General features: G+C 39.7%; 1 long non-coding RNA gene across 1 annotated transcript in view; it reads right to left on the reverse strand.

Annotated features, from left to right (window-relative positions):
• LOC103256302 overlaps nucleotides 1-9,153 on the reverse strand; it is a 33,856-nt gene extending 24,703 nt beyond the window's left edge. Inside the window, exon 1 of the long non-coding RNA XR_504068.1 lies at nucleotides 8,932-9,153. This is a non-coding gene — a long non-coding RNA (uncharacterized LOC103256302). The remainder of the gene's footprint in view (nucleotides 1-8,931) is intronic.
• Between the last annotated feature and the right edge of the window lie 234 nt (nucleotides 9,154-9,387).

Here is a 9,387-nt window from a genome sequence, read left to right on the forward strand (position 1 = left end):
AAAAAAAAAAAAAAAAAGAAACAGTTATATTATCTTTTAAAACCTTTGCTATTTATTTTTTAATGTTGTAAATATGTCAACAGTTTACCAAATGACTTTGACTTATAAGCTTAAGTGTCCTGTCAAAATAATCCCAGGAGCATTTTCTTTACAATATAACTTTTATAAATAAAGCAATTGAGAGGCCTGGGCTGTGGTCCTCAGTGGCCATTAATTGAATACATGCTCTCAAGCAAGTAATTTCACCTCAAAACTTCATGCTCCCCATCTGCTGAATGGTACTAATACCACACCTGTTTTGCTACCTCCAAAGCTGACAAAGAGAGGAGTAAGATGACTTTGTGAACGTATTTTGTGGCTCAGTGACATATCTTGGTTGCTTTCAGTCAAGAAGTTTATTGTGGTTTAATGGGTGATGCATGTGGTGAGAAGTAAGGGAAGAAGTGAGAAGAACTAAGTAGGAAAGGATGATGGTATGAAATTGTGAAGGAATTCGTATGCCTTGGTAAAGAGTTTGGACTTTTTCCTGTAGGCCATTAGAATCACTAAAAGTTTTAAAAGGAGAAAGATAACCATCAAATCGAACTCAGAAAAGTAACTCAAGATACAGTGAAGAGGATGATTGGGAGGGAGGTAGGATAGGCAAGACTGGAGGCAGGAAGATAAATTAGAAAGCCACAGGTTCAAGCTGGTCTATGATGACTTGAGCAGTGTTATGGAGGGAAAGAGAAGAAAAGAACAGACTTGAGAGGTGTTTAAAGGCAAAACTGACATTGTGATCATTTAGACATTAGTTGTGTTTCATTCTATAATTATAGTTCTCGTTATCTGAATCTTGATCACCTAGGGACATTAGAAAATCTCAAATAACTAGATACAGCAGTATCTATGCTCAGCAGTAGTAACTTTAACTTGTATTTCACCAGTTAAGATGCTTCATCTTGGTTTATCTTGAGAACAAAGCTTTAAAGATACAGGTAGTTCAGTGGCATCCAAGCTTTTCCTTCTGGCTCTGTTTTTTAAAAAAAATAAAACTTCATCTAATATAAATTGAAAAACAGTCTCACAGCAATATCAGAGGTAATAACATATGAAGGTAGTGGAAGTACAAAATATTTTAAAATACTGGTGCTTGGAGCTGCAATTTATTGCATTACTAGGTGGCCTCTAATGTTGACTTTCTAGTTCTAGTTTATCATTTTATGACTCTAATTTTAAAGTGGAACTCTATTAACAGATTTTTAAGAAAACTCAACAATCTTTTTTTAATTTTTGAGTTGGAGTCTCACTCTGTTGCCCAGACTGGAGTGCAGTGGCACGCTTCCGGCCACCACAGCCTCGACCTGCTGGGCTCCGGCGATCCTTCCACCTCAGCCTTTCAAGTAGCTGGAACTACAGGCGCGCACTACCATGCCCGGCTAATTTATTTATTTATTTATTGTAGAGATGAGGTCTCACCAAGTTGCCCAGGCGGGTCTCAAACCCGCAGGATCAGGCAATCCACTCACCTCAGCCTTCCACTGCGTGGGATTATAGGCTGAGCCACCGAGAACCCGGCTTCAACAATCTTAAAAAGCAATGGCCATAAGGAAACTTGGGTGTTAGTATCAGCTCTGCTATTACTATGCTTTGATTCTTCCATCAGTAAAATGACAGAGGTGGCCTTGATACCTTTGAGATCCTTTTCAAATATGAGATATTAAGATTCCAATGATATATTCTTAAGTTTGGTTACAGCGTTTGGATATTTTAATGAAAATATCCATCACTGTTCTAGAGAAACATTTATTGCTGCAGGCTTTCTTTAGATGTTAGCCCTTCCCACCTCTTCTGCTTCTCTCTACTTAGGATAATTATAGCAGATACTGTTTTACATGCTACAAACATAGTAGTTTACATTTATTTATCTAATTCTTACCACAAATCTCTCAGATATTATCAGTTCTCTTACGAGGATGAAGAAATAAAAGTTCAGCAGGGTCAAGTAAGTTGCCCAAGGACTAGATACAAGTCTAACACTGAAACTTTTACTTCTAACTATGCTATTCTGTTTTCACTCACCAAACATCTCTCTGTGCAAGGCTCAGTTCAAATTAACTTCCTTTGTAATGCTTTTCCTTATCATTGCAGGCTAAAATTACTTATCCATTAACAAGTAGAATTTGTGATATGATTTGCTTTAGATGTTTTTACTAGAATGTAAACTCTTCAAGAACAGTAACAATTTCTTTTATTTTTGCATCACCAGTGTCTGGTATGGAGACTGGCACAGAGTGCCTGTTCAGCAAATGTTTTGCTATATGGAAGAACAAAGACATGAATAAAATGCAAATTGAACTGTTAATATTTCCTTAGGGTGGCTAATAGGCTATCCTTGCGTTATTGATGAAACCAAACTTCATCTAGCAGTAGCTTCTGGGTACAGACTAATAAATTCTACAAGGGTGGAACTATGCCACTGCTTTTCACACTGTTTCCAGTGTTTAGCTCGGTGCTTAAAATAATAAAAGTGGATAGGTGACAGAGGAAGGAATTTGTATACACTAAATTAGAAAGCCTTTTTTCCCCAGTATATTTATTATTATTATTATTTTTCCCCTGTTCAGCCCTTCATAGGGGTCTTTTATTTTGGCGGGGGGTGGGGTGGATGTTTTAGAATAGAGGCTTCACTTGCAATAAGCTTGTTTCGTCCATCGGAGACCCCTCCCTTGACTTGGTGACCTGATAACGCTTCTTCTTCTTCTTTTTTTAAAAATATTTTTTATTATGATGTTGTGGGGTACAGTTAAGGGTTAGGTATACAAATACGTTTCATTCAGGCACGCTACTGACAAGAGGTGCTTCCCCATCCCCAGACAGATATTTGCTACCGTTAATCCCATCTCCCCCACCCCCATAGTTTCCCACTACTGTCAGTCATTTTCTTATAGTATTAGGTTGGATGTTCAAGGTCCATTATATGAGTGAGAACATGTGATACTCGGATCTTTGTTTTTGTGAGAGGTCACTCAGTATTATAGACTCTAGTTCCATCCAGGTTGCTGCGAAATTCATGATTTTGTTCTTTTTTATGGCTGTGTAGTATTCCATCGTGTATATGTACCACATTTTTTAAATCCACTTCTCTTTTGATAGGCAGCATGGTTGCTTCCACCACAGGTCATAAGAGAGAAGACAGACAAGTGGGACCTTATTAAACTGACAAGCTTCTGCAAAGCCAAAGAAACCATCAAGAGAGCAGGGAGACAGCCTACAGACTGGGAAAAAGTATTTGCCAACACCAGGTCAGACAAAAGCTTAACATCTTTGATCTACAAGGAACTCAAACGTGCTGGAAAAAAACAAAACAAACAACCCCATTATACAGTGGGCAAAAGATATGAACAGACACTTCACAAAGGAAGACATCTGAGCAGCCAACAGACATATGAAGAAATGTTCAACCTCACTAATCATCAGGGAGATGCAAATCAAATTCCCAGTATATTTAAACAAACCATTACTGAAGGCCTACTCTGGGAAAAACCCTGCTGGAGTATGTTTATACTCATTCTCCTGTTCCTTTAAGTCTTAAAAGATAAAACAAACAAAAAGTTATGAGTTATAGCTAAAAGGGAAAAAAAAGTAGAAAGCCTGGGGAAACATATAAATTCTCTCATTACCTTATTTTAGAATATAAAATGTAAGAATACAGCTTATTCCAAAAGCATGTTTGTCTCTTTGGGGGATTCACACTTGTAGATGTGGAGGAAGACATGTTTTTGATGGCTCTGTTTCTATCAGTGACAAGGTACATCAGCCACCAGTCCCTGGAGCTCACCTGGCATTCCTCATCATCCTTTTCTAGTGCTTTCCAGTCATTTTATACATTGAAAGATCTTACTTTCACTTTAGGTGGAGCTTCCCTGAGTGACATGAATACCAATAGACAAAAAATGGAAAACAAAGGAAGTGGAAAGGATCATAGTTGTGGGATAAAGAAATAAAAAGAAGGGAAGAGAAGATTGAAGGGAGAGAAGATTAAAAGGGTAAAATAGGATTGGAACGAAGAAAGGGAGAGGTGGGAAAGGAAGGAGGAGAGAAAAAGGAAGATGAAGAAGTGGCACAGAAATTGATGGCCAAGTCCTTAAAAACAGATGTAGCAAAATCTAAAATTGACAGGTGGGACCTTACCAAGCTAAAAAGTTTCTGTACAGCAAAAGAAACCATCAAGAAAGTAAAGAGACAACCAACAGAATGAGAAAAAATATTTTACCCGACAAAGACATAACATCAGGACCTACAAAACACTCAAATGAATTGACAGGGGAAAAAACATAAAACATTAAAAAATGGGCAAAGCCAGATGCAATGGCTCAAGTCTGTAATCTCAGCACTCTGGGAGGTCGAGATGAGAAGACTGCCTAAACCCGTGGGTTCAAGACCAGCCTGGGTAACATGGTGAGACCTTGTCTCTACAAAAAAAAAAAAAAAAAAAAGAGCCAGGCTTGGTAGCGTACCTGTAGTTCTGGCTACTTGGAAGGCTGAGGCAGGAAGGCTCACCAGAGCCCAGCAGGTGGACGCTGGGGTGGTTGTGAGCGTGCCACTGCATTCTAGCCTGGGTGACAGAGTGAGACTCCAACTCAAAAAAAAAAAAGTTGGGCACAGGACATGAACAGACACGTCTCAAAGGAAGACATTCAAGCAGCCAATAAATGTATTTAAAAAATGCTCATTCTCACTAACCATCAGAGATATGCAAATCAAAACTACAATGAGTCCAAGTAAGGCCATTGATGTTCACATGGCTCTAGCACGTCCAAGAGCTAGAGCTTAATGACCAAAACTTTGGAAATAAGTATTATTCCTTCTCTTGGTAACTTATTAAAATGGGAACAAACAAATACAAAAAAACCCAACAAAGAAAAAACTCCCCAAAACCCAACAAATAACACAATGTTCCTACAACTCAACAATCAGCTTTTTTGGGGAGGGCCTATGGCTGGTTGCTGCTATTTTGGTTGTCCCATAGTGCTCAGTTCAGTGAAGTACACCCAGCAGACATTTAGTAAATGGTTGAACAGCTGGGAAATCTTAACACAAAGTATTGTTTTGGTTGGGGTGGTGGGCGGGGGGGGGCACGGGAGGGCAGAAGAATGTTCAAAAGGTCCTCTGGTGAGAAATCAGTCTCTGCTTTGTGAAGAAAAGGCTGAAGACACAATAAGACTCCTAGAGTTAAGTCTTACATTATTTGTTATTAAAGAGACAAGGTCTTAAGATGTGCTTTTAACAGTCTTTAGTTTGGCTGTAATTTAAGATGACTTTTACAAATTAGATCCTAATCCTTGCAGACACAGATGGCTGTTACAGAATAGCCTTGCAAAAACACTAGTCATTCGACTTGAAAGAGAATTCAGAGAAGGATGAAGGGCTATTAACTCTTATCCCACCCCGGCTCTAGGAGGCCTGAAGTGTCCCGGGTGAGCTTTCTGGGTTTAAGTCTGGAATCTGGGTGGGCCCAGGGCATCTGTTCTCATTTGGAACAGTCTCTCTGTTCACTCTGGAACCAGGGGAGCCTGAGGTCACTAATACAGCAACAGTTACTAATACTGTGCTGGGAACTGCAGGGAGATAGATATGAACATGATATGGACTGTCTTTGTAAATCACTATAGAACAACTGGACAAGTACTATGAGAAAGGAATGTACAAGCTGCAATGGTATATAGGTGGGGAGATTGGGAGAAGAGGGCGGGCTTCACAATGGGGATGACGTTTGAGCTAGGCATTAAAAGATGAAACTGGAAAAAGAAGGCCTAAAAAATTAGGGAAGGTTGATATTCAAGGAAGAGAGATCAGAGTATACAAAAGCCCAGAGTCATGAGAGTCTCTTGTGCCTTTAGTGAATAGTGATAGTGAGAAATTGTCTATCTCTGGGTCATAGAAATAAATAATAAGAGGCAACATATAAGGCGGGAAAGGTAGGAATGGACCAGATTGTAAAGAGTTTTTGAAGACATTCTAAGGAGCCTATATTTATCCTCAGGTAGTAAAGAGCTACTAAAGAGTTTTTAAGCACAAGGGAATGATCACAGTAAAATTTTGGAAAAATCACTTTGTGGCAGATAATTTCAGCTAGACTGGAATCATAAAATTGATCTGTGATGGATATTGGAAAGCTTTTGATTTCTCCTATAGGATAAAATCTCTCTGGTTAGACTTTTTCTCTGGGGAACTACGCAAACCTTGGTCTAAATTGGTTTTAGGATGGAGACAGAGGTGGAAATAGGGTCAGGTGAGAAAGGGACACTGGGAGAAGAGAAGATTGAACAGTTTTCTTTATTAGTGTAAAACAAAAGGTGAGTGATGGAGAGCTAAATCAGGAGTACGTTTTCTCTAAGACTGACTTGCCATTGAGGGCTAATCCATGCTGATACAACATGATTTGTATTGAAAGGGCTGAAAACTTGGCCAGTAGGGCTTAATGTAGGCAGGTAGCAGGTCCAAGGACTTTCTACATTTCATGTCGCTGTCTGCTGCTTCTTTAAACAGCAACTTTCCACAGTCCACATTTTTAACCTGTGGGAAAAGGTTCTTAATACTGATCAAAAGCCTAACTCCTTTTGAGATATCTTTACCCCTACGCCTGCCAGTAATCAGGCTTAAAAATTAATTTGAAAGAAAATGAAGTTTAATTTTAAAAGCCGGGAAGGTCCTTAGACTCTATTTCTTCCAATACTTTCATCTTACAGATGAAGCCCAGAAGGAGAATGACTTAAAACCAAGGGTTGGGAAGGACAAATTTAGTACTTACATTTTTTAAGTTCTCCAAGGTGATGTTTCTTACAGAACATAAAATATGAGAACCAGCTGATCATGAATCCTTTGGTTCTTTTCTAAATGTTCAACTTCAGTGACAGAATTTTAGGTTGATTCCTTACCTGGTTGTGTGGCAAGAGCATGTGCACGCATGTGTTCCCTTGTGCATGTTTGTGTGCCTTATATACAAATAAAGGTGAAGTGCATCGAGCAGTAGAAGGACCAACAGCCAATGCTAGGGGTTCACTTTGTCTCCTGGGCTTAGACATAAGTGGCAGGATCCTCATCCCATTCAGAGGGAATTTGTGGCTGGGTAGTGAAGTTAAACATATATTACTGGTTTCTCTCTCTATCCTGAAAATCCGACAGCCAATGTGAGGGACTTACATGAGCCTTAACCATATTCTTTGTTTTGGTATGCTAGGTTACTAGATCTAGATCATAATGGAATCACAGAACATGAAGGTTTTCTATGTACTTTAGAGTTAGAAAACACGAAGGTTTTCTATGTACTTTAGAGTCAAGCTAGTCCAAGTCCCATATAAAGCAAGAACACCAGAGATTAATCCTTCTCCATATATATTTGTTACTGCTGAAAAGAGTAGTGATTGGTAACCTACAATGATAGGAAATGAACACTTCACAACACAAGATATTCCTTCCTTAGAAAATAGCCGGGCTTGGTGGCTCAGCCTGTAATCCCACACCTTGGGAGGCTGAGGTGAGTGGACTGCCTGAGCCCGAGGGTTCGAGACCCGCCTGGGCAACTTGGCGAGACCTCATCTTTACAATAAATAAGAAATTAGCTGGGTGTGGTAGCGCGTGCCTGTAGTTCCAGCTACTCGGAAGGCTGAGGCAGAAGGATCGCCGGAGCCCAGCAGGTCGAGGCTGCGGTGGCCGGGAGCGGCCACTGCACTCCAGTCTGGGCGACAGAGTGAGACTCCAACGGGAAGGAAAAAAAAAAGAAAATGCTTTCTCACGTTAGGCCAAGTTTAGCTCTTATAAATTTCAACTCATTGGTCCCAATTCTGCCTCTGAAGCCTCAACAAATCAGATCCCTCTTTTACAAGGCAAGCCTTCAAGAAGTTGAAGATAACAATCCAGTCTCTCACAGTCTTTCCTTCTGTGGAGGTAATGCTCCTTAGACGACATAATTTCCACTTCCCTCACCTGCCCTAGTCATGCTCCTGTTTCTTCAGGCTTCCTGTTTTGAGCATGAAGCCTAGAAACACTCAGGGGTAGTTTATCTTAGTGCAGAGATGAATAGGGCCGTTGTCCTTTTGTTGGGACTATGCCTCTAAAATGCAGCTAGCTTTTTTACTGGCAGTCACAACACATTATTAATGTGTATTCAGCTTACTTCACCCATAATCTAAAGGAATCTATTTCTATATATTTCTGTAAAACTTTGGCAGCTTAATTTTTATAGTTCAGTATTTAAATTTTCTTGAATCTTATTTTTCATACTCCATAAATCTGATAAAGTCTTCATTTAGATTGTCAATAAATATGGTAAGTAATAAAGGATTAAGTACAGAGCCCCTTGGTTCTGTAGTCAACATTTTCTGGACACAATCATTTACTCAGCAATGAATCTATCTAACTATAGATCTACATTTCTCTATTTTGCCCCAGAAACTATGAGAACTATCAATACTGTGCTGAAAAACGAGCACACAGTGAATATAGATCACTCTCCCTGACTTCCCAGGCTAGTAAGACTATCAAATCACAAAATTCTCTTTGTTTACCATGACTCATTCTTAGTGAATCTGTAATTGTTGACCCTGATATCTAACTGTTAAGCTGTTAAATACACACTTCTCAAGTATACACTAAAGTATACAGAGACGAAACTTCAGGAGAGCCTGTGGGAATGCTGGAACAGGGGAAACAGCTAGGAAGGAAGACCCAGTATCTAATGTCTTACATAAGCTACTGGGCACATGTTGGCCTGGAAAGCCACACCTTCTCCAAAAGCTGAGGAAAGAATGAGTGTAGAACAAAGAAGGACTCCAGTGGTACCTTGTACTAGCTTGTACCAAGTGACTTTCCTTGGACTACTTTGTTCAGCTCTAATGATGACATATCTCCCATCTAGACATACTTCCTTAGGTAGATATGGGAACTTACATCTCTCCTAGGAAAGGTGCTCAGTAACTTGTACTCATCCCATGGAAATCCTTTGGAAGCTACAAAATCAAAGACAATCTGGAGCTTATTGCTGGCCAGGAAACGCCGCTCCAGGAATTCGCCACTGGGGGTCCGGATCCGCAGTTTGCTCACGGGCTCAGTATTTTCTTCCTTTGGCTCAGGAGGCAGGGCTTGCTCTAAGGAGAGTCTGATGGCCTAAGAGGGGCAAAAAGCAGATATAAAAATGTGGGATGGATGGGACTCTGGAGAGTAGAGGGAGAGACTAGTAAAAACCTGCTGCTTTCTACAAATGAACTGAAAAGTCACTTCCCCCATTTATTAACCAAGCCTAATGCTTGAACAATAGAACCTTGTATTTTTCAATTTCTTAATATTAGCCCAATAGATAGTTAATTAAAATAAATTCCACCTTGATGACACATATTATTAAACTGA

This window comes from Carlito syrichta, unplaced genomic scaffold (assembly GCF_000164805.1).
Source record: "Carlito syrichta isolate Samal-C Ts95f unplaced genomic scaffold, Tarsius_syrichta-2.0.1 Scaffold78056, whole genome shotgun sequence".
Lineage (NCBI taxonomy): Eukaryota > Metazoa > Chordata > Mammalia > Primates > Tarsiidae > Carlito > Carlito syrichta.